This window comes from Rhinolophus hipposideros (assembly GCF_964194185.1).
Source record: "Rhinolophus hipposideros genome assembly, chromosome: 24".
Taxonomy (NCBI): domain Eukaryota; kingdom Metazoa; phylum Chordata; class Mammalia; order Chiroptera; family Rhinolophidae; genus Rhinolophus; species Rhinolophus hipposideros.
In genome coordinates, this window is record NC_138070.1 from 38,528,375 (window position 1) to 38,554,521 (window position 26,147).

Below are 26,147 nucleotides of genomic sequence, written 5' to 3' on the forward strand. Positions count from 1 at the left end.
ACGCCAAGTCTTTTTTAGGAAAGGGTGAGGAGGTCAATAATAACTAAAAAAACAAGTCTCAGGAGGAAAAATCTCCTGGATAGCATCAAAGAATCTCTTAAGATTACAAGCTTTCTCAATTTTTGCAAGTTTTTAAAAAAAAAAAAATTTTTTTAAGTTTTTGCTTTGTGGACTCTTAACTTCACCCCCAGAAAGCTTCCATTTCTGGAAGATCCTCACTATACCCAAACCTTCCCAGATTCTTGGACATTTTAGGTAGCTGGGACTTTGTTTTGTTTTATAAATCTTACTGATCCTCACTAAAAGTGTACCCCAATAAAACGTAATTGCTGTTAGGAAAGTATACTAAGGTGAGACATGAACACGTCCTAGAAAAAGTGCTATATACCTCATTGCTGAATATCACTACGGTCACCTTTGAAGTCCTCCCCTTGGGAAGCCGTGCACTGACACCAGCGCCTAGTCCACACTTGAAAGCAATTTTGGAATTCTTTTTCTGGAACGGCCATCAGAGCTGTCGTCATATTACCCTTAATGTCCTGAATGTCATCAAAATGTCTTTCAATATTTCAAAATGTCCTTTCAATATTTCCTTTATCTTCAGGTAAAGAAAGAAGTCATTGGGAGCAAGACTGGCTGAGTAGAGAGGGTGTTCCAATAATTATTTGTTTACTGGCTAAAAACTCCCTCACAGACAGTGCCGTGTGAGCTGGTGCTTTGTCGTGATGCAAGAGCCATGAATTGTTGGTGAAAAGTTCAGGTCATCTAACTTTTTCATACAGCCTTTTCAGCACTTCCAAATAGTAAGCTTGTTTGTCCAGTTGGTATAAATTCATAATGAATAACCCCTCTGATATCAAAAAAGGTTAGCAACATCGTTGCAACAAATCCTCAAACTTAATTGTCAGACCTCGTATGTGTAGGTTATATATTTTACCCTCCATGAAAGATTAAATGAATGAAGACCTATTAATAAGCTTTTTCTAAACAATCGCTTTAAAAAATACAAGTGATATATATTCTGAATTTTTTAAATGTCTAATCGAAAATAAGCAAAAAACCTGTAACACCACGCCATTTCCATGTTGATGTAGTTTCCCTTTTTATTAGCTAAGCTAAGCATATAAGTAAGTGTTACCAAAAGCTTTTCATAGCTGAAGCATATTTATAGAAACAGTCATACCTGGAAACTTTGGTCAACAGGTTTAAGTTGACCAAAAAAAGTAGATTAAGATTGATGATGCCACATCACTAATTATCAGAGAAATGCAAATAAAAACCACAATGAGATATCCCCTCACCCCAGTCAGAATGGCTATCATCAACAAGGCAAATAGCAACAAGTGTTGGAGAGGCTGTGGAGAAAAAGGAACCCTCATACACTGTTGGTGGGAACGCAGACTGGTGCAGCCACTATGGAAGACAGTGTGGAGGTTCCTCAAAAAATTATAAATAGAAATACCATATGACCCAGCAATCCCTCTCCTGGGTATCTACCCAAAGAATTTGAAATCATTTATACATAAAGACACGTGTGCTCCAATGTTCATCGCAGCTTTGTTTACGGTGGCCAAGACATGGAAACAACCAAAATGTCCTTCGATAGATGAATGGATAAAGAAGTTGTGGTATATATACACAATGGAATACTATTCGGCGTTAAGGAAAGATGATATAGGAGCATTTGTGACAACATGGATGGATCTTGAGAGTATAATGCTAAGCGAAATAAGTCAGACAGAAAAAGCAGGGAACCCTGATTTCACTGATATGTGGTATATAAACCAAAAACAACAAAAGAACAAGACAAACAAATGAGAAACAAAAACTCATAGACACAGACAATAGTTTAGTGGTTACCAGAGGGTAAGGGGGGTGGGGGAGGGAAATGAGGGTAAGGGGGATCAAATATATGGTGATGGAAGGAGAACTGACTCTGGGTGGTGACACACAATGGGATTTATAGATGATGTAATACAGAATTGTACACCTGAAATCTATGTAATTTTACTAACAATTGTCACCCCAAAAATAAATTTAAAAAAAAAATAGATTGATGATGCCACTTATGGTATATACTTTTCCGGACCATTTTTCCATGCTATGTAGATACACGTTTTTTTACAAAAAATTAAGTTAATTTAGATAGTGTTGTAATCTGCCTTTTCCCTAAATAGCTCATGAAAAATTTTCTATATCAATAAACATATTTACATAATCATTTTTAAGGTTTGTAGAGTATTCCATTAACAAGCTTTTGCAGCTAAAGTTATGAATAACAGCTATCTCTCCCATAAAAACACTTCAGGGACATTGTCCAAGTCAATATAATGAGGTTACCGAGTCTCGCTCTGTATGGCACCCCAATTTCATTTATCATGAAGTACATAAACCTGCAATTCTGTCTCACCTCCCCTGAGCATTATGCAGTATACCTAAGTGGATGCCTTCTTGGGATTAAAAGAAAGAAAAATAATTCTAATAAACTTTCAGAACTATTCTGTAGAATTATAGTTCAACAGTTCACAAATGTACGCAATCCAACTGCAAAACTTGAGACCAACTGATAAATCCATTATCATGTCACACCATGCAACTACGATTTCCCACCCTGCTTACGAACCACCCTATTTCTCAGTCTCTTTCCCAACTGTATTCTAAACCACATCCAAATGTAATAACCTGGCACATCAACTTTTCAAGGTGGAAGATTTTTTAAAAATCCAACACTGCCAAATAAAATGTGAATTCAGACTCCTGCTTCGTCCTTGAATTATGTTATTAGGAAGGCACTGCTACCTTCTTTATCACAGCACTAAGCTTCTCTTTAAAAGCACCACAGACACGAAAATATCTAACTCAAATTCTTTATTCCAAAGATCCCTAAATTTGTGACTCTGTGTAATCAGAGACATATGTATGATTATGTCTCAGAGACTCAGAGACATATGTATTTTCTAATAAAGAACTATACCATATATGAGGCACATTTGATGTTGAAAAAAGAAACAGTTTTCTCATCTACAATCACACTTTTGCAAACATGACTAACTTGCATGCTCACAGTCTACATCTGAATTTCTAATCCAAATGTACTAGTCCAAGAATTTTAACATTTTGATGAGAAAGTATTTGAGGGGAAACAAAAATACAGAAAATATTGCTATTTAAACTGAAGTACTTTGTGTGAAAATTTTTCTAAGCACTTCTTTATTTCCATAGCTTATTGTCCAGAAATGTTGGCTTAAACCAACTGTCTATATCCCTATTAAATCAGGCAATCTAAGATGTAGGAAAAGACTTTCCATGAGCTTTCAGCAAGAACAAAATAAGCTTAACATTCACCATACCCTTTATTCCAATAGCTTCCAAGGAGAGTTCCACCCTTCTCTCCCCTCCCAGCTCTTTCTCAAATTTGCATACAGCCCCTTCCTACTGCCCCAGATTCAATTTGGGAAAAATCTCAAGGTTTTAATGTTGCACTTAATCAAAATTTAGTAGATGCACTTACCCTCAAGTCAATGCTCCCCAAAAGCCAAGTAGCCCCACACTGTAAAAGCTTGTTAATTCTCTAACTGGGATTAACAAACATTTTAAAGCCTAGTAATTTTCCACAACCACCCTCCGAAACATACTGACACTTATCTCTAGTTACTGGACATGAAACTGAGGCGACAGGCTCAGGTTTCTGTGACCCAACCAGCATGCTAAGCCATACTTTCTGTATCCTTAATCTGTTGAGCCACCATGCTGTTACTACTAAAAAAGGAATACTTCATGTCAATAATATATGGCACAACACACAAATCATAGAAATACAACTTATTAAAATATATGAAAACTCTTACACCGCAAATAACTCGTATAACTACATCAAAGTAACTTAACCACAAAACTAAAGCAGCAGTACAGAATGGTCTGGTCACCAAAGGGGAAAAATTATTCTCAACTTCTTCCTGCCAAAAAGGAATGAATATGAATTTCCTGAATGGACTAGTTTTCATCAGAAAAAAATTATTTGTGCATGCTATCTTTCAGCTATGAATACAGAAGTTTAAGGTCATTGATTACTCAGCTGTTTACAGAATAGATTACCCCATTATCTCTACTCAAGAGCACCAACAGAAGCTATTAAGATAAAACAAGGTCCCATTAGGAACAGACTACTAGTTTATCACTCTGCAGCGTTCTAGAGGAGTTTATAAACCATTCTGGCTCATAACCAGGGACTGCCAGAATGTTAAACATGAGCCACACAGAGAGTTTGCAAAAGTTTACAGGTCATTAAAATAATTCAGCAGCCCCTTCCACATTTAGTGCTACTGTGTTATTGCCCTATGGTGGTATTGCCTGGTGGTGTTAAGTACAGGTTCTAGAATCAAAATGCCTGGATGTAAATCATGACTAGACTCACCATTCTGTGTGACTATGGGCAAGTTACTTTGGTTCTCTAAGTCTCCATTGCCTTATCCCTAAAAAGGGGTAATAGATAGCCCCTAATTCCTAGTTCATAGGGTGCTGAAGATGAATGGTGGTGAGTAAAAATTTAGCACAGTACCGGGCATATAAAAAGCACTTAATAAGTATCAGCTTCTGCTACTGCTACCATCTACTATTCCTACTACCATCACCGCCAAGTAAGCATGGTAGTATTAATGTAGGGCTGGGGGACTTGCAATTTTTGTTAAATAGATTCAATCTAATTGTTTTTGGTCCCAGGACTATGATAATTAATGCCAATTAATGATTCAAGCAGTAAAATTGTCTGACATTTATACTGTTATTCTTCCTTAACTGGAAGGTCTTCCCCTCTCCTCTTCATCTGTCTAAATTTTATGCATCCTTCAATGCCCAACTCAAGAGTCCACTTCAGAGATAAAGCCTTTTCAAATACCTCCTGCCATAATTATTGGTTTGCATTGAGCTGAGTTCTCTCAGTGGGCAATTAATCAATAACATTGTGGTATGGCATCTTTTTATGGTTGTCCCATATGTTACCAGTATGCATTATACCCCTCATGTAGAGTGATGTGATTCTTGTGTGTTTATGTCGTGTCCTGTGACTGCATAGCTCTTGAGAATAAGGACCATATGTATCATAATGTTTCTCTGTAGCATTATGGACTGGAACTTTGCACTTAATTGGCACTCAGTAAATATGCTAACCAATAACTTTTCTAATCAATATAGATTGTGCATATCAAATGTATTTTATAAAATATGAAAAGATTTATTAATGAACTCTAAGATCAGAGTACTTATGAACAAAAATGCTTCAGAGCTACCACTGAAATACGTAATTATTTCTACCTCTCCGTGGGGATTCCAAAAATGAGAGATCTCGTGATACAGCAATGAGTCAGTAGCACAGTCAGAAATACTACCTAACGCAACTAAATTCTTATGCAAAACCATCAGCCACAATAGATTTAACACTGAATATATGATTTTGGTATCCATATTATACATTTCATATTCAAGAGTTGATAATTTATGCCATACTTCAGAATAGGCAAAGTTTAGTAACTAAAGATGAATATATGTGCATTGCTGGTGAAAATGGCATAGTTGTAGAAACAGAATGGCAGTTCCTCAAAACCTTAAGCACAGGTTAGTATATGATCCAGCAATCCCACTTCTGTGTAGCTACCAAAAGAACTGAAAGCAGGGACCTGAATAGATATTTGTACACCAGCGTTCAATAGCAGTTATTCACAATAGCCTAAAGATGGAAACAACTCAAATATCCCTGGATGTATGAATGAACTGATAAGCAAAATGTGGTATGTACATATAATGAAATATTATTCCGCATTAAAAAGGAAATTCCATAACATGGGATGAATCTTAAAGACAATGCTAAGTGAAATAAGCCAGATACAAAAGGACAAATCTTGTATGATTCCACTTACGTAAAGTATCGTGAGTAAATTCATAGAGATAGAAAGTAGAATGATGGGTTGGGGACAGCGGGGAATGAGGAGTTATTGATGAATGGGTCCATGGTTTCAGTTGGGAACATGAAAAATTTCTGGAGATGGATAGTGGTGATGGCTGCACAACAATGTGAATGTACTTAATGCCACTGAACTGTACATTTAAAATGGTAAAAATGGTACATTTTGCTATATATATTTTTTACCACAATAAAAATAATTCAAAAAATTAATGAATAAAATATATCTATATAAAAAAGATGAATATAGATCAAGTCCAAAATTTATGATCCTTACTCTCAGCATACTTATATTTATGCCAACAATTCACTTACAGATCTTAAACAGTGAGAGATAAATTAGTCACGTCTCAATAAGTGCATTTTGTGGGAAATTTGATTTGTGATGTATATGATCTTTATCTTTTTCTTGAATTGCTCTACTAATGTTCACATGAAGAAATGTCACTAGTGGATGAGGGACTAATAGAGTCAAAATTTAAATTACAACCTCCAAAGGGTACTTGCCTTTACTAAACTTAAGCCTTAAGTTAATAATAGTGCCTTTGAGAAAATATGACCCTCATAAGTCACAAAAATAAGGGTTTAATAATTTATAATTGTTTTCAATATTTTAAGACATGTAATTCTTTCCTAAAATTCTTTATTCATTTATCTATGAATTAAATATTTTATTCATAATAAAATATTCTCAAAGAAGTCTCCTTATTGAGAGAATGGCATCTGTCAACCAGAACTTGATACTTAAAAGAGATTTGTTGCACTATTTTTTAAAATAAAATGTTATAAAGATACGTATAAACATGAGTGGGAAGAAAACGTGCTCAAGTTTATGGTTTCCTGAAAAACTGTCCGTTTCCCAAGATTTCATAACACATTCGAGCCTCATTATTAATGAATTCCTCATCTGTAAATTCACCTACTCACTAAAATTTGTTGTAAGTCAAAAATCAATATTTGGAAAATTTTCACAGCAATACTTGTGGAATCACTTGCAGATAATCACAGAGCAACAAAAATTTTAGTCACCCGGTGTTCATGCACATTTCAAGCTAAGATAGAACAAGGTAGCATTCTGTCTTCTTGTTTCAGTTCTCATACTGAAACAAGTGTCCTCTTCAGGATCTATTTAGTGCCACGTTTTTCATATTTTTGTGGGTTTTTTTTTGTGGTGACTTACTACAGAAAATGGCTTCTACGTGTAGTGTGAAAGTACTATTTAGTGTTTCTAAGCACAAGAAGGCTGTGATGGGCCTCATGGAGAACATACCTTTAGATACAATTTATTCAGGTATGAACTATAATGTTGTTCATTATGAATCCAAAGTTACTGAATTGAGAATATATATGGAATAAGGTGTCTTTAAACAGAAACACATATAAAACAAGGTTATATATTGATTAGTTGACAAAAATGTTGTGACCACAGGCTGGCAGGAACCTAACCCTATTATTTCCCCTAGGAGCAATGGTTCCGGATTCACTAATTCAGTGTTCATGGCAACTTTCCATACAGCACCATAATAACAAGAATCAACTGTACTTTGTTATGTTGTGGAAAAATGACGAGGACCGAGAGACTCAAGCGGCACGCAGCGATCAGAGAGAACACAGCTTTATTACGCCGGTGGGCTCAGCGGGATTATTCCCAGAGACTGAGCACTCCCTGGGTCGGGCGCTTTGTTTTATAGGGTTAGGCCTCCAGGTTTGGGGGGATTCGTGCTATTGCTATTGTGACGCTAGGGATTGGTTAAATCTGGCCAGGGTGCTGGGAGGTCCGTCCCTAACAGCTGTGATCGCTCAACATTGTTTTGACGGGGAGGCCTCTAACTATGGTGCCCTGCCGAGACAGCTCCGAAAGGAGGGGGATGGAGCTCTTAGCAGGGCCAGCTGGAGAAAACCGAGAAAACCCAACATGTTACCCCTGTTCAGGATTGGAAGGGGAACGCTGAAGATCATCATTTAAACAGAGAGCGGTAGCCCCATAGGGCTAGGATGCGGGCGGTGGTCAGACAGGAGATGGCACTTTCCATGAAACGGACAAGGGCATTGAAGATGCACAGGCCGATGGCGGCAAGGAGAAAAATGGAGAGCAAGGGACCAGCCAAAGGGAGGAGCCAGGAAGTCCAGGACTGAGAGCTAAACCCTCAAGAGACAAGCTCCTCACGGTGGTTCTGTATGTGATCCTGGAGCTCACAGACCTTGGTGGCGACGATCCCAGACTGGTTTATGTAGTAGCAACATTCTTCTTGGAGGAAGAGACGAAAAGCTCCCACCCTTTTCGGCCGTGAGCAGGTCCAGTTCTGGAGGGCGACTGACACCAGACTGGAGAGTTGGGTCTGGAGTAACATGAGTGAGTCTACGACCTGCTCCATGTCATCATTGATTTCTTGAGAAAGTTTGTAGTAAAAGTCGATGGAAGTCCCAAGACCGGAGGCACCAACGGCCACCCCTGTAAAGATGCCAGCACCTATGAGGAAAGGGATGAAAACCGCCCAACGGGTGCGAAGGGAAGGAAAGACCTGCAACTGGGATTCAGCGTCAGTAAAAATGGCGGCAGAAGGGGACATGAAAATGAGGATGCAGCCACTTCCATTGTGATGTGCATCCCAACACCTGTATAGGTAGCCTCCGTCACAGAAGAGAAATATGCCGGGAGGAGTGCAGAAGGTTAAAGGTGCAGAAAAACTCTGGCAGCGGGGGTGGGGAGCCTGGGTGAGGCCAGGGGGTAGGTAACAGGTGAGGTTTGTGGCCGGAGCCAGCGGAGCCCTAGGGATGGGACCGCCAATGGGTTCGGTGACTATTGAGGCGGAAGTGTTGGTGGAGTTGTGGAGGGGCCAGTTGGGCGGACCGGGTATTCGGAAGAAAGCTGAACAGATAAGGGGCAGGCAAATCCAACATGGGGGACCGATAGGGAGAGAAGTGGAGTGGAGCCAAAACTGGTAAGACGTATTGAGGAGGTGTAAAGTGAAGTCCCGGGAGCCAAGGAGTGGTGGCCGGCATAAAGAGGTGAGGTTAAGGCGCAGGTAGAGGGGCTGGGGCGGAGGGGCCCGAGCTATCGCAGCAATCCGGGCTGCCGCAACTTAGTGGAGGGCAATGTCTTGGACACCTCCGCCATCGGAGGACCCGGCATGGGCCAGGTAGGACCAGCAGACAGGCCCTCGGGGGAAGGAATTGCAGGGGGACTGGAAGGTCTGAGTCAGAGCGGCGGTCCAACAGGTGCGGCCGGATTCCTTGCAGGTGAACGGCATGGTTCCCTGGTAGCATTTCCGGGGCATGAGAGTAAAAAATTGGAAGTGGGTGCTTGTCCTGGACCCCCGGGTGCAGGGACATTCTGAGCTATCTGGAGTGTGGACAAAGGCATTCCAGCAGAGGTCCCCTCAACCATAAAACCTGCAATTGTTCGAGGAGGGCTGTATAGCAAGGGCAGTTCTGTAGGTCTTACTGTCCTTTCCACAGAGGAAAGGCAAGATGCCGCGGTAACAATCCAGGGTCATGGAGTCATAGGAGAATAAGGAGGATCTTAAAGTCGGGTAGAAAGGGGACTGGCAGCAGGTACATGTCTGCTGTGCTGGGGTGCTCAGGGAAGGGTAGAGTAGGCCTAAGAGGCAGAGGGCCATAGGCAGGTGAGCGCAAACAGGGGAAAGATCCATACTACTATGGATCTACCCAAACAGGAGGAGGCTTCTTTGGGCTGGGGTCCAATCAGACGGGGTCACAGAGATAAGAAAAGGCTAAAAGAATCAGTAGACAGAGGGTTGAGATGGTTAGGGAGGAGCAGATGAGAACTAGCATTCAGGCGGTTTTTTTCAACGTGGTCTTCAGTGGGTCGTCGAGCACTGGATGAGTCCAGGTAGGCTGGTCCGACCCTGCTCGTTTGACGCGGGAGTGGTGAATCCACGGTGAGATTCCGGAGACCTTAAGAGCAGTGGGGGTGACAAGGATTACTGTGTGTGGGCCCGTCCATATTGGGCAGAGGGGCCCCAGACCCTGTCACCTAGAAGGTGGGGATGGACAGGGGTTCCTAATGAGATAGGAATTTTTTCTAGTAGATGTGAGTTCAGGCTCGTAAAGATCTTTCCGAGGACAATAAGCTGATCTTGGGGGCGGGAGTCACCTACTATTCTGAGGCTGCCTGGGATGGATGATAGCAACCGGGGAGGCCAGCCATAGAGAATTTCAAACAGGGAGAAACCATCCTTTCGAGGAGTACACCGGGAGTGGAGGACGGCTAAGGGGAGTAGATCTGTCCATCCCAGGGAGGTTTCTTGGCATAGCTTACACAATGTTTCTTTGAGGGTACGGTTCATGCACTCTACTTTCCCTGAACTCTGAGGCCGGTAGGCCGTGTGAAGCTTCCAGGAGACATTGAGGGCCAAGGCCAGAGTCTGTAGCACGTCTGAGACAAAGGCTGGTCCGTTGTCACTATGAATGGTGAAGGGAAGTCCATACTGTGGGATGATTTCACGGAGGAGAACTTTGGTGACTTCTCTGGCTTTTTCAGTTCAGGTGGGAAAGGCTTTTACCCAGCCCGAGAAGGTACAGACTAGGACAAGAAGGTATTTCATCCCTCGGTGACATTTCTGTGAAGTCTACCTCGATATCCTCAAAAGGGGCAGATCCCGTTCGCTTGACCCCAGGTGGTGGGGTCGGTCCAGTCTTGGGATTGTGTCTGCCACAGGTAGTACAGCGCTCTGTGATAGAGAGGCATAGAGCTGTGAGCCTGGCTATATAGAAGTTTTTGGCTAGCAGCCTTTTAAATCCAGTCTTCCCTAGGTGGGAAGTAGAGTGGTGTTACGAAATGATGTGGGGAACAAGGGCGCCTGATATGAATAAGCGGCCATCACACAGTATCCATCGACCTTGAGGGTGCCGGGTGGCACCCTCATTTTGTGCCCAGCTGTCTTCTGCTGTAGGTAGGGCTTGGCGAGGCTGGGGTGGTGGAAGCAATGATGGCTGCATCTGCGTCCTGGGCAGCCGCCTTTGCAGCGTGATCAGCTAGGCGATTGCCAGCAGCTGGCTCATCATTCCTTTCTGATGTCCTCGGCAGTGGATAATAGCTAGGCACTAGGGTGCCCAAACAGCTTCCAGTAACTGTAGGATCTCGCTTTTGTTTTTGATGGTTTTTCCTTCCGACGTGAGGAGGCCACATTCTTTGTAGATGGCCCCGTGTATGTGCACAGTGGCAAAAGAATACCTGGAGTCTGTAAATGTTAACCCTTTTGTCTTTTGAGAGCTATAGTGCCCGTATGAGAGCCCAGAGTTCGGCTCGTTGTGCTGACCACCCGGCTGGAAGTGCCTTTGCCTCCAGAACCTCTGAGGTGGTAGTTATAGCATAGCCAGCTCTACGTAGCGCACCCTGTAGGAAACTGCTGCCCTCAGTATAGAGTGTAACCTCCGCATTCTGCAGAGGGGAGTCTAATAGGTCCGGTTGTGTAGCATGGACCACAGTAATGACTTCTAGGCAGTCATGTTCAGGCTCGCCTTCGGCTGTGGGGAGGAAGGTTGCTGGGTTTAAGGCTTGAACAGTCTGCAGGCTTATGCGAGGATTTTCCAGAAGGAGCCCCTGGTATTGGGTGAGCCTGGCGTTGGAGAGCCATCATGGACCCTGAGCGTAATTACAGAATGGGGAACTTTGACTGTGAGTTGTTGTCCGAGGGTGAGCTTGTCAGCTTCCCGGAGGAGGAGTATTACAGCGGCTAAGGCCCTCAGACATGGGGGGCACCCGGAAGTGACCGGGGTCTAGTCTTTTGGACAGGTAAGCAATAGGCCTCATCCAGAGTCCAACTGTCTGGGCTAGGAGTCCTAATGCAGTTTTGTCTTTTTCATGGACAAATAAGCAGAAAGGGTTTTCTGTGTTGGGTAGATCTAAAGCTGGGGCTCTCCCGAGTAAGTCTCTATTTTAGGGGTTGCTTGTCCTGTCCTGTGAGTGACTCATAAAGTGGTCGGGCTATGGCCGAGAACCCAGGGATCCAGATCCGACAGAATCCAGCTGCCCCCAAAATTCATGTAGTGCTCGCCTAGTGGTGGGCCGTGGGAGGTTGGTATTAACCGCTTTTGCTCTGCACTGAGAGCCCATTTTCCTTGGGTAATTATGAAGCCCAAATATTTGACTTCCTATCTGCAGAGCTGAGGCTTTTTCCAGGACACCCGGTACCCTTTGGTGGCCAGATGTTGTTAAGAGGGAAATTGTGGCTCGGTGGCAGGCCTTTCTTGTCGGGCAGGCAATGAAGAGATCATCTACATATTGTAAGAGAGTGCAATTGACTTGTTCTCGCAGGAAACTCGCAAGGTCAGAAGCCAGGGCCTCACTGAATAGCGTGGGGGAGTTCTTAAACCCTTGTGGAAGCCTCGTCCAGGTGAGCTGCATTTGACGCCCTGACTTAGGGTCAGTCCACTCAAAGGCAAAGATGGGCTGGCTTATCAGGGCTAGTTGAATGCAGAAGAAGGCAGCGTCCTTAAGATCCAAGCATATGAACCAGGAGGCCTCTAGTGGAACCTGGCTGAGAAGGTTGTAAGGATTGGGAACTACTGGATGCAGAGACTGAGTCACTTGATTCACTGCACGGAGGTCCTGAATTGGGCAATATTCACCATTTGGCTTCTTGACAGGGAGTAGCGGCCTGTTCCAAGGGGACTGACACTCAACGAGGAGGCCCGCATCTTTCAGCCGTTTAAGATGTGTCTGAATGCCTATTTGAGCTTCCCTGGAAACCGGGTATTGTCAAAGCCATTGTTGCTGGGCTCTGGCCTTTAGTTCAATTATGACAGGGGCCAGTTTGCTGGCAAGTCCAAGAGGATTGCTTTCTGCCCACACCCCTGGTACCTTAGTTCAGTAGTACTCAGGGTTTGTTTCGGCAGCCTCTGATTCAAATAGTCTCCATTCTTCATCCCTAGGCGTGTTGAGAGACAGGATGAGTTATGGTTCGGTGGGGCTCAAGTTCATAGTTGTTTGGCCGGATTGCTCAAAAGAAATTCATGCCCCTAACTTAGTGAGTAGGTCTCTCCCGAGCAGTGGGATCGGGCACTCAGGTACATATAAGAGGTACATGGGAGACGATGTGGCCTCCTACTTTGCAGGTTCAAGACTGGCAGAACGGCTGACTTACTGCTTGGTCTCCGGTGGCCCCCATGATGGTTACAGTCCAATTAGTAAGGGGAGCCACTGGCGAAGTAACCACTGATCGTTCTGCTCCTGTGTCTATGACAAAGGTAATCTTTTGGCCCCCTATGTCTAAATCAACCGTGGGCTCGCGGGGACCTAGCAGTAGAGAGCCTGGTCCCCGTCAATCAGAGTCTATGCCAGCCAGGCCGATGAACTCAGGTTCCTTCTCACTAGGAGGGGTAGGCCGCGGATGGCTTCTGGGTTGAGGCTGTCGCCGATTGGGGCATTCATTTTTTCAGTGCCCCATTTCCTTGCAATAGGCACATTGATCCTTTTTGAGAGTCCCGTGAGGCTGCATCTGATTCCTCGTCTGCCCCACAGTCTTTCTTTGGTTAGTGTTTTGTTGGAGTGCTGCCGCCAATGGAGTTCTCACTTGGCAACCGTTGTCGCGGTTGCGGAATACTTTGTTAGCCACCTCTAACAGTTGGGTGATGTTCATCCCGGCGAAGCCTTCGAGTTTTCGGAGTTTTCGGCAGATGTCGGTGGCCAACTGCACAACAAAAGCCGCATTTACCATTCGCTGATTTTCTGGTGCCTCTGGGTCAAATGAAGTGTATATGCGGAAGGCTTTGCATAGTCTTTTGTAGAAGTCTCCGGGCATTTCTTCACTGTCTTCAGTTACATCAGCTGCCTTTGACATATTAGTTGGTTTCTTTGCCCCTTATCGGAGGCCCCACAGAATGGCCTCTTGATATCTCCTGATAGCATCTCTACCTTCTTCCATGTTGAAGTCCCAGTCAGGCTGGTTGTCAGGAGCAGCCTTGTTAGCCCATCTCCCCGTATCCATGACACCTCCTGGAGCCATCTCTTCGAGCCACTTCCGAGCTTCTTGTAGGATTCTCTGCCTCTCTTTGGTATTAAAGAGGGTGCAAAGGAATTGTTGACAGTCTTCCCAGGTAGGCCAGTGTGTTTGGAAGATGGATTCTATGAGGTCAATTATAACTTGGGGCTTTTCTGAGTAGGCTGGGGTGTGATGTTTCCAGTTCAGGAGATCAGTGGTGGTAAAAGGCTAGTAGTAGATTATAGGTCGGCCAGGAAGGGGAGTCCCAGGCCGATAAGGTCGGGCCCTCGGGCTTCGTGGAGAGGCATCTGGAGGGCTGGGACGTTTCGCGGCCGAAGGCGGCAGGGAAAATCTTAGGGTGTGGGCTCTGCAGGCCGACCCTTGGCTGAGCGGCTGGCGGGGGTGTGGGCTCAGCAGGCCGACTCTCAGGTTGAGTGGCCAGTGGAGAAACGGAGGGCGGAGGGGTGTCTGGAATTGCATTCAGAGCGGTTGGCAGGACTGGTGGGACGTATGGTGGCGGCAGGATTTGCAGCTCCTCCTCATGGTCTCCTTCGTGTATAGTCTTTGTTGGAGGGGCGTTGGGAGTTCCTTTTAGAGCCTGGGTTACGAGAATCCTGCACTGTCCCTTTTCACTAGAGCAGAACCGTACCGAAGGTGGAAGGGTCCTTGCAATTTCCAACCAGGAGTCAATGTATGGAAACTGATCTGGGTGACCAGGATTGCCGATCACCACAATATAAACACACTGGACGACGGCCAGGTCTAGGGTTCCCTCTGATGGCCAGCCAATGTTAAAAGTGGGCCATTCCAATTCACAGAGGGTTCTTAACTTTCCTGGGGTCATGCGGACTCCATAATCTCCTCCATAATCCTTCTTAAAATTCTTTAACATGCAGTCTAAGACTGTGGGCTTACTCTGCTTCCCTCCCATAGTGCATAATGTCGCAAAGAGTGGGGAGGGGGGATTTACTCAGTTGCTGCCCTGTTCGCGTCCCTTGGGGGAACTTAGGAGCGTTTTGGCTACAGTGTACAGAACAATTTACAGAACAGGCCACTCAGTGGAGTGAATCACCGTTATGCCAAATGACACTACGCGAGAATCAGGGTGCAGCTTACTCAGGTTTCCATAGCTAAAGCAGTGGAATCAAACAATCAGGCACACAATCAGTCACTCACACACCGGGTTGACAACCTCCTATGGGAGTCTTTGCCTGGGTAGGTTATAAGAACCTACCGGGAGGTGACCAGGCTCCCCTTCTGTCGCATGGGACAGGAGCGACTCGGACAATGGCCCCGAGGCTTACCTGGTCTGATGGGAGGATCCAGCTGGTTGTCCCCGGTCTCTCTCAGCGCGTCCAGCTGGGGAGGTGCGGACCACGGATGCCCAAGGAAGGTCTGGTTCAGGGTCCGCCAAAATTGGCGTGACGCGCCTACACCCTTCTCGGGCTTCCTGTCGCTCCGTGGCCTGCCTCTGGCCCCACACTGGTGGCACAAGGGGCCAGAGCGGTTGGGTTTCCCGGTCAGGCAACCAAATGTTGTGGAAAAATGACGAGGACCGAGAGACTCAAGCAGCACGCAGAGATCAGGAAGAAAACAGCTTTATTACGCCGGTGGGCTCAGCGGGATTATTCCCAGAGACTGAGCACTTACTGGGGCCCGGTGCTTTGTTTTATAGGGTTAGGCCTCCGGGTTTGGGGGGATTCATGCTATTGCTATTGCGGTGCTAGGGATTGGTTAAATCTGGCCAGGGTGCTGGGAGGTCCGTCCCTAACAGCTGTGATCGCTCAACATTGTTTTGACGGGGAGGCCTCTAACTATGGTGCCCGCCGGAGACAGCTCCGAAAGGAGGGGGATGGAGCTCTTAGCGGGCCCGCCAGAGAAAACCGTCCCGACAGTTAAAGAAAAACAACTCAGAAGAGTGGGGTGGGGGTGAGAGAATAGATCAATGGAATAAAAAGAGAGCCCAGAAACAGGTGCATGTAAATATGGCAGAAGTGGCACAGAGATCAATAGGAAAAGGTTAAAACGATTCAACAACTGGTCTCAGGACAAGTGAGTATCAATCTGGGGAAAATGAAAGTGAATCCTCACCTCACACACACACAAATTCAATTCCAGATAAAATGTAAAAGATAAATTTTATCCTTATGAGAAGAAAAGTTATGTTTTTCTAATAGGAGAGCTTTACGGTCTTAATTTAAGGAAGTAGTTCATAAACAAAACATAAAACAGAACCCATAAAGGACAAGTTGACCAGTAAAATGAAAAACATGAAAACACATTATCATGAAAAGACATTAAACACTTAAAAAGACAAGCCAGACACTGGAAAAAGATACTTGTAACACATGTAACTAGGATTTCCAGGCGGGAATTCCCACCCGTTCTCAGGAATATTTTCACTTTCCCATTCCCGAATCCCGAGAAAAGTTGGTCAGGAAATCAGGAAAATTGGCTCCTTAAACCCAGTAATACCCACAATTGGAAATAAACATACTACTCACAGTGTATCTCTTAGACATTTTTCCTATGTATTGCTAGGGTTTCTGGGTGGGAATTCCCGCCCGTTCTTGGGAATTTTCTTCACTTTTCCGGTCCCAAATCCAGAGAAAAGTTGGTCAAGAAATGGGGAAAATCAGCTCCTTGAACCCAGGTGGTTGGTAGTATTGGCCATCACTTTGTGGAAACGATTCATCATGGAGAACAGAAAACAATTTATATCTCGGGATTCGGGAACTGGAAAGCGAAAATAATTCCTGAGAATGGACGGGAATTCCCACCTAGAAACCTACATGTAGCTAATATAGAGAACTCCTAAAAACAATGAGAAAAAGGCAAGCAATCCAATAGAAAAGTGGACAAAAGACACGAACAAGTATTTAACAGAAGGTAAAATTCAAATGACTAGTAAATATGTGTAAAAGATATTCAAGTTCAATAATATTCAGAAACAAAAACCAAAATCTCAATGAAATACCGTTTTATATAAATTAGCAAAATTTGAAAACTGACAATACCAAGTGTAGCAGAAAATGGGGAAGAATGGGAACTCCTCCATTGCTAGTAAGAGTACAAATACCTTGGTACAAATTATACAAATGTATGCAAATACCTTGTAAAACAATTTATCACTGTCTAGTGAAGTGAAACATGCACCAATTCTACTTCTCAATGTAAAATCTATAGGAACTTGTTCGGGTGCACCAGGAGACAACTAAAGAAAGTCCACCACAACAGTATTTTTTGAAATTACAAAAATCCAGGTGGGGAAAAAAAAAAAAGGACCTTTCCTCCAAGAACAGGCAATTGGATAAACTGTGATATAGTCATAAGATGAAATGTTATACAGCAAAGGAATTTAACAATTGACAGTTTCCTATGATTGCTTCCTCATTAACATAAATGACTTTAATAAGCAATGCTGAATGAATAAATAATCACAAGAATATATACAATTTCACTTACACAAAATTAAAAAACATAAAAAATTAGTTTTATTGTTTGGGGTCATACATATATGTATAGATAAATAGATAGTAAAAACTGTAAGAAAAGTCAGAGAATAATAAACACAAAATTCAGAATGGCTGGTATCCTTGGAGGGTGGAGAGATATAATCAGGGAGATACACAAAGGCCAAAAACAACTCTTAATTCCCTCCTCAAACCTATTCCTCCTCACCAATTCCCAACTCTAGTTGTATTCAATATCTCTCTTCCTCACACCTTCATGTAATTAATCAGCAAGACCTATTAACAGTATTTCTAAAACACCCCAATTCTTTCTATCTCCATTACTTTACTCTGGTTCAAGCCTCCATCAACCTGTCACTAGGACTGTTGCAATAGCTTCCTCCCTGCTGACTAGGTACAATCCATTCTCCACAAAGCAGCCAAGGGATCTTTTCAAAATTTGAGTCAAATTAAACTTTCCTTAAACTTTCCAGTTGGTTCCCTTCACAATTACAATAAAATCCAGTGCCTTTATCATTGACTTCAGGGCTTCATTTAATCTGTTCTCTGCTTAGTTCTCTAACCTTAGCTCCCCCACCCTTCACCTAGCTCGCAAGGTTTCAGCCAGAATGGCTTTCTTAGTCTCAAACCTGCCAAAAAGCTGATTCTCTCTTAACACGTTCGTAAGAATGCCCTTTTCTTAAGAATGCCCTTTTCACGGCTCTTGGCTTAGCTGGCTTCATCTCAGCATTTAAACCTCAAATAAATATAAACACAAACGTTACCTTTTCAATGAGGCCGTCTCTGACCACCCCATTAAAAACAGCACCACTGCTACCATCAATCACTTACCACTTTACCCTCTTTCATTCTCTACAGCACTTACCACAATCTGTGCTATGTTTAGGTCCCTCTCCCCCAGAACCTCGTCCCACAAAAGCAGGGATTTGCTGGTCTGGTCCAGTGTTACATGGAGCAGTGTCTGGCAAATGGCAACAAACACTTGTTGGATGAATGAAAAAAGTGAATTTTACTTTGAAAAAAAATAAGTATCTTCTGGCAGTGAAATGAAAACCAAATACACTAATCAGCAGTACGACAGATGGAAAGAGAAACTTTGAAAACCACTGGAAAAGCATTAATTTAGGAAGAATTTTAGTTTAAATAATCCTTTTCTCAATGGTACTAGTAATAGATCACCTTCTTAAGGACCAGTAGTGATTATTAAAGTTTCACACAGGCACACAAGCCTGAGTTTTGGCTGTGTCATCTGCTTAAATCTCGTTTTTAGAAGAGCACTGTGATTAAAAGCATGGGCTTCAGTTCGACCTGAGTTCAATTACGAATCTGAAATTTGCACTGAAATTTGAGCAAGTTACTTATCTCTCTATGCCTGCTTTCTCATTTGTAAAATGGAGCTATTAATAGCTACTTCAGAGTCACTGTGAAGATTAAAGTAAGTTTTTAAAGCATCTAGTTGTGCCTGGCGTGTAGTAAGTGGTCAATAAATTGTAGTTATTATGATGAAAGCTGAGAGTAGGAAAGTCCAGACAAATGAAAGAGCTTATATGAGTCAAATAACAACCAAACATCTTCAGTCTCTAATAGAGGTGGGCTAATTAATATTTAAAATGTACCAAGAACATACGCCAGGACTAAATATTTTTCCCTCCAAAAGACAAATGTATATAAAGGTAACACCTAAGACTTGCCCAAGCACTTTGAGAACAACAAGGGAGTGACTGTCTTCAATAAGGAGGTCAGCCAAACACAAAACGGAGTCTTAAAAAAATTAAAAAGAGAGAGCGACAGGAATCGCCTAGATAAAAAATCAAGTATATGTAAAGGCCCAAATAAGTGAGTAAGAAACGGAGTGACGCTGCTATGTACTGTATGGGAGGAAGGCTGGAAAACCAGTGGGCAGGGCCGGCTGGTGAGGATCTAGGGCCCTCTGTTTTTCTGTTGTTTTTTAAGAAAGCTTTTTATTTATTTGTTTTCTTTTTTTAATTTTATTTGTTTTTTACAGATTTGATTGGGGAAGGGGAACAGCTAGCGCCCTCCACAGCTAGGAATGAGAGGACAACAGCTTGGCTTGGAAAAGGTCCTGAAAGTGCACACTGTTCCCCCACCAAGGCCCTCTGTTTAAGAGTTTACACTTCATTCTTCAGGCAATGGGGCGATGAAGGGGAAAATTGTAACACGCTAATTTGATACTAATACTTCTCAAGAAGGCAAAAATACCTGTATGAGTTTAAATACCATAAAGGTCCACTATCTGTTAACAATGAGCAATCTGCTTAACAATGATTGACATGGAACCTATTCTCAACACTTTTCATTAGATGACCATCGTTACAGCAGCAGATAGTATCTATTGAGTTTACTAGTGCCTTGTATTGTGTTGTTTTACTTGTTCTCTCATTCAATTCTCACAACACCCTTATGAGAGAAACTATTTTTAACCCCATTTAACAGATTGAAAAACTAAAGGAAAGATGTTATAGTGAGATGGCTAGTGAGTCCGAGAGATGGGATTCAAATCGAGGCTACCTGACTCCAAAGCCCTAAAATTAAACCAACCTGCTGAATTAATACTGCTCAGTTCATTTACATCAATTGTTCAGAAGTTGTATGTAAGTACCTACTGTAATTTAACGCATCATGCTAGGTGAGTGATTCTCAAATTTTACTGTACAGAAGAATCACATGGGTAGATTCCTAGTTTTTGATTCAGTAAGTCTGGGGTGGAATTTTCAGAGACCTGCAATTATAATCTTAACTTCATGCAGTTCTGATTCACTTGCTCCATGAACTATACTCTGATAAATCCTGTGGTAGGTGTCCCTAAGATTCAAGGATATTTGAGTTTCCTGTGCTCTATGAGTTTACAATTTAAAAGGGGTAAAAACAAGGTACACAAACAATACAAAGCAATTCAGGAAAAGCAATATAGACAATACAGGCAAGAAGGACTTGAGGAAGAAGGGTCATCTATAACAAAAGGAAGATGAGAAGGATTTCGTTTAGAAAGGAAACACATTTCCTGCAGACTTTCAGGAATAATGTTACAGATGAGCAGACAGCTTCGGCTTAGCAGGAACAGAGGCAGGAACAGAGGATCTGCATTTAGGGATGGAAAAAATATCAGAAAAAAAGTAGAGGCTGTGGAATGCCCTCAATGTCACCCAGTATGGGCTTTATTTGGTGCTGGCACTGTGATGCTACTAATGGTTTTTGAGGAAGGAAATGATAAATGATAGCAATATTCTTTGGATAGAGCTCTGATGAAGCTATGCAAGATCAGGTAGAACAAGAATAACAAACCAAGGGCATAGTTAGGCTGTTAGCATTCTAATTTCAAAGAAATAAAAGTCAGAACAGGGTAGTGGGAAAGTTGAAAAAGGGAAGAATGGTAACTCTTAATAACATTGCATGCAGTGCAAAGGCAATCACAGCTAAAAAACTTTTTCACCCCTTGAATTCAAACTGTATCACTATCAGCTTCATGTTCCTTTTTTGAACTTTTTCTTCTATAGCTAACCAGATGCAAAATATATAGAGTTCATTTATTTAAAACACAGCCCATGAGTAGCCAAAACACATCACAATTCATCCACTAAAAAAATAATAATGTATATATTATATATAATATACATATTATATATAGTATATAAATGAAAGAACATTACTCAGAGCTACACAATCTCATGTTACACAGAGTTCTAACAAATGTGAGCAACTAATTTCCAACCCACAGCACTTTGGAAGCAAAAATTAGAAAAGGAAAAGTGCCTGATATAGGTGGACCTATTTAAGAGTCTGAAGGTCAAAAGAAATGAAAACTAAAAAAGCACACATAATCACTCAGAGTAAATCACTCCACAACTGTTTATTGATAGGTACACATGATTCACAGAAAATAAAAATGAAATCAATGTGAATCTTTCTTAATGTTTCAAAGACCTACCACAAAAAGAAAACTTTTAAACATTCTTTAAAGATAAATATTTTAAAACAACTATTTACCTGAGTAAAAGATAATTTTTAAAGGATGGCTGATACATGACAACACAGCCCTTTCATCAATAACCAAGATATAGTCACTAAGTAATTAAAAGGTAAGATATATTTTACAACACACAAAGTTTGAAAATGAAAAGAATGCTTTCATAAGGCATTTAATCAAGAATGTGGCCCCATTGATGAAGCTTAATTTGAGCAATTCTTTACTGATGGTTGTGCCTTTGAATTCCACGTTCCAAGTAATATGAAGGCATCTTCAACAAAAAATAACACTATTAAACTGGTCTTAAATATACACCCTGGATATTTACCTACAAAAACCCGCAACATTGTCATTTGACACTCAACATCCTGAATGAATAGGCTGTGTGGCAACTTTTAAAAGGACTTTTAAAGTAGAAACTTATGTAGGCCTCTCATTTGGTCACTAACACTCATTAACATTACAATCTATTCATATAAAGACCTTACCTACTCTATAAACAGATAAAAACAACGTTTTCCTGGGGGGAATTAAGATGTTAACTGACTCAAAGTTATACTTAAGTTTATGATTAAGTTTGAAACATTTACGAAAGCCCTGACTGTATACCTTTAAACACACAGAAATAGACCATATATTAATTATTAAAGTAAGAAGAGTTTAGGTTTCAGCTTGATATATTTCTTCTAAATAGCAGAAAAGCAAATCAGTGCATATTTACAACACTGTAACATTAAAATAAAATTACCTTAACTATGTTGTAGGGATAAATCAACTAAATGAAATCAGGTGTCATGTTTCTCAGATATAGCAAAGGATAGAGAAAATTAAAGCAGCCAACGAATTCAAAAATTTCATCAAATGAACTAGCAACATTCAGATATCAAAGATTAGGATTATGGTACAAAACACCAGTCAAATATGCTATGTTATAAATATTTAAACAAATGAAGCAGTCAATTACTCCTGGTCCTTGTAATCATCCTTGCTCTCTGGAAGCATAGGAGGACACTAAATGAAGCCAGAGAAATGTGCCTTGGAGACCGAAAAATAAGTTTTCCAAATTGTAATTTGTGATCCATCAATCAATTTAGTGGGTTTCTGTCTGCATGTTTTAACGAAAGAAAATGGAATATATTAGAAACTGTTAGACTGTGCCACTTGTAATAAGGGTAAATATTATTTTGTGAAAACTTTTTGTTCATATGCAGGTAGTATGTACTAGATCACGATACAAAATGTATTTCTCACTGTGGAGCATGATACAAAACAAGTGTGACAGCTTGCACTCTAGAGACCCAGGTCTAATGCCTCAAGACCAAAGGCTGAACGTTTGCAATAGTCCTCAGCACCTACACGTAACCTCTTGGCTTCCGATGGACTCTCGAGAACCAACGTAAGAGCTCCAGGGCAGCAGAAAAAGAGCTCCGTCAGCTAGTGTCGTCCTGAGACGGGGGTTAGCAAGTTCCCCCGCACCCCCAGACAGAGCCGACGAAGCCCTCGAGGATGGCGCTCCTCCTGCCCCCACTGCCGCCAACAGCTCAGCTCGCGCGCCAGCTTCGTCAGCCACGACCAGACCGCACTGAGTCTCGCTCCGCCCACCCCCGCGAGGTCCGTCTAGGGGAGGGCCCCACTCCCGACGGACTCCCCCGCGCCGTCGTCAGCCGTGAAGGCAGCAGGCTGCGCGTCCCCAGGCCTGCTGATGCCCGCGCCAACCTCGCGGAGAACACGTCCTGTACTTATTTATTTGCCCTGATTCGGTGCTTCCGCCGCCAATTTCCCGTTTCCGCACGCGGCAGCCCAGACTCCTGCCCGTCTCCCGCCGGACACAGGGCATCTTCCCATCGCCCACGCCCGTGGGCTCAGCGAGACGCGGGGCTTCCCCCAGGAACTGCGACAGGCGCCCCCACACGCTCCCCACGCGGCTGGCGGCCCCCGCCCGGGCCCCCGCCCCGCCCTCCCCGCGGACGCGCACAGGCCCGCGCGTCGCCCGCTCCCGCCCAGGCTCCGTCCCGCCCGGAGGCCCTCCCCGCCGCGCCTCGGGGCGCCACTCACCCGCTCACCGGGGGCGGGCGCTGCCGCGGCGGCTCCTCGGGCCGCGCCTCTCCGCCCCGCCCTCCCGGCCCCCGCGGCCGCCGCTCAGCCTCGGCGGGGTCCCGGCCGGCCGACCCGCTCCGCTTCCCCTCGCACCCCACCGGCCCGCAGGAACCCAGTGTCCTGCATTGACCCGGAAGCAGCTTTCCCGGCCCAACAACCACACGCGACCCGTCGCACGTGTCACGTCCGCTGCGTGAATGGGAGGGGGCAGCAGAGGAGGGAGTCCCTGCCAATCCATCTCGGGTTGCCATGGCGTCCAGGTGTCTCTACTGCTGGTCGGCACTAGAAACACACTTCATCGGCCTTTTTTCTTCCGCGTCCTTAGGGGACACCTCCGTGCAAGGGGTATACAGATTTTCACATCAGAGTGAAATAGGGGCAGGTCAGAGCAGAGCGCGCACCACGGAGAGACTGCTGCCATGTAAAAACGAGCACTCAGCATTGCGAGCAGTGAGGACCTCTCCAGACTTACCCGGAATCTTGTATTGATTCCGTCACTAATTTGCAGTGACCCTCATCACGTCACTTCCTGTCTCTGGACTCAGTGGGCCTCATTAAGTGAGCTCTGTACTGTAGTCTAATTCCATCCCAGGATGCTTTTGTATGAGGATGTGGTAGCACTCTGGCCTCTGTTCTGCAGCCCCTTCCCAAGGTCTGTGGCATCCGGAGCTTTGTATGCTCCAGCACCAGTGTAGTAATAGCAGCTTCCGGTTACTGAGCCCCTTGTAGGTACCAGGCACTGGACATACGCCACTTCTAATTTTACAACCTTCCAAAAGTAGGTATTTTGCAGATATGAAAACTGAAGTTCACAGAGGTTAAATAATCTGCCCCAAACCACCCAGTTACTAAAAGTGACCAGACTAGGATTTGAATCCAGGTCAGCTGGCACAAAAGGAAAGTTCCTGCACTTCACATTATGTTCTAAGATGGCTCCAGCTCTATAAACATTATATTTGACTGTCGGACTGTAATTGCTTATTGGACTTATTTGAGCATTTCTTTTGCAGGAACTTACACAGAATGGGAATGGTGTCGGCTGGCCCTGAAGAGAATTCAGTCTTGTGTGGATGTGTTAGTTTAAGTGTTAGGATTTGAAGACGTCTGTTGCATGAGGTGTGCGAGCTTTCATGTAGTGTGTGTCAGGGAGCAGGTGAGGGGTTGTGATGTGCATGCACGTGTATTTATCGATTCCTAGAGGCAGGGAGACTAAATTCTTTAGGAGGGATCTAATGGCAGTTCCCAGGGACTTAAGTCTCATTTTGTTTTGTTTTGTTTTGTTTTACCCCATAATAAGGAGTGCTTAAAGGAGTTGGGGGTGGTGGAGCTTTAAAGAGCTCATTAAAGAAAGTGCTTCTGAGGACCAAGGGAAGGGTGAGCCAAGCAATGTTTAGTTTAATTTGCTGAGGTAGAGGCTTTCCTCCTCCTGCAGAGAGCAGAGTGTCTTTCTGGCACCTTAGAATTAATGGCTTTGGGAGCATCAGGGTCATTGGCATGATCGCTGTAAAAAAAAAATAACCTCAATGGCAAGGACCATGAGAAGAGCAGAGTGAAATATGCACAGAGGAGGAAGGACAGGGTATAGGCTGCATTGACACTAGTGATAGACTTACTTGTGAGCTCTGGTACACTTGGGGATACCCAGAAATACTTAGGAAGTCCCCTGAGCAACTAGGAAAAAGACAAGAAATATGGATCATTACTCTTAACAAATACTGTGTACAAGGTAAATAAATATATATGTGACTGGGTATAATTAGTTATATACTTCTTCGTTTCTTTGAGATATCAAGTCACTTTTCTTTTGTTCCCTTCTCTCTCCTTATAGAGTAAACTCCTAAAGCCAAGATCAGTGTCTCCACCCATCTCGTCTGTCTCCACAATTGTCATGCGGAAGACCCTGCTCAATGTGCCATTTGTCATGGGAGGCAACCTGCAGGGTCTCTGCTCCCTCTCCCCACAAAGAACGCAGGACATGGCTAGGCCAAAAAGGAACACGCACAGAGCCATAGGTAGGGGAGTCCTACCACTCTCGTCTCACTGGTGGCACTGTAGTCTCACTGGAGGCTGGAGCCACATGACCTGCAACCTGCTGTCCGTTTTTCCGCCTACCAACCGACCGACTGACCAACCAATGCAGCCACAGCACTTATATTAGTTGCTAATTGGCTAACTGGCTAAAGCTGACAGCCAACTAGCCACAGATGATGGCCATCTACCTGAGCCAGCACTTTTCCATGTGAGGCCAAGAGCCTGGAAACTGCTCTCTGGGACTCTGTCCCAACAATATAGCCAGAATTATCTTTCTAACACTCATATCTGATCATGTGAATCCCTGTCTCGTCTTATTCTGTACCTACACTGTACAATCTGGTAGCCACTGAAGTAGGAATATGTCTCTGTGAGTCCCCAAATGATGTACATGATGTTGGATCTGCCAGCAGTTTCTGGGTGTGAGCCGAGATAGTGTCTTGTGAAGCCAAAGAATGGACACACGGACCAGGGAGGGGTAAAGAGTTGTAAAGGAAGATAGTTTATTAGAGGCAGGAGAAGAGGTTGCAGCTCCCGAGTGGAAGGGGATCCCGAATGGGGGTGCCCCGTGACTGAGGTAAAAGCTCTTACTTTTATATCTTCCCTTGCCTGTTTGGGGAAGGGAGCTGGAGCCTTCTAATTGAATTCATCTATCAGGT

The 26,147-nt window shown here is 43.6% G+C and overlaps 1 protein-coding gene across 2 annotated transcripts in view; it reads right to left on the reverse strand.

The window, feature by feature from the left end:
- Window positions 1–23,548, reverse strand: part of TBCEL (tubulin folding cofactor E like) — a 95,534-nt gene extending 71,986 nt beyond the window's left edge. Inside the window, exon 1 of one of the 2 annotated variants that reach the window (XM_081037395.1) lies at window positions 23,424–23,548. The gene's annotated coding sequence lies outside the window, so the exon portion shown is untranslated. Of the gene's footprint in view, window positions 1–23,415 lie in introns of both variants that reach the window. The other variant, XM_081037394.1, reaches the window with a different exon arrangement.
- Window positions 23,549–26,147: the final 2,599 nt, after the last annotated feature.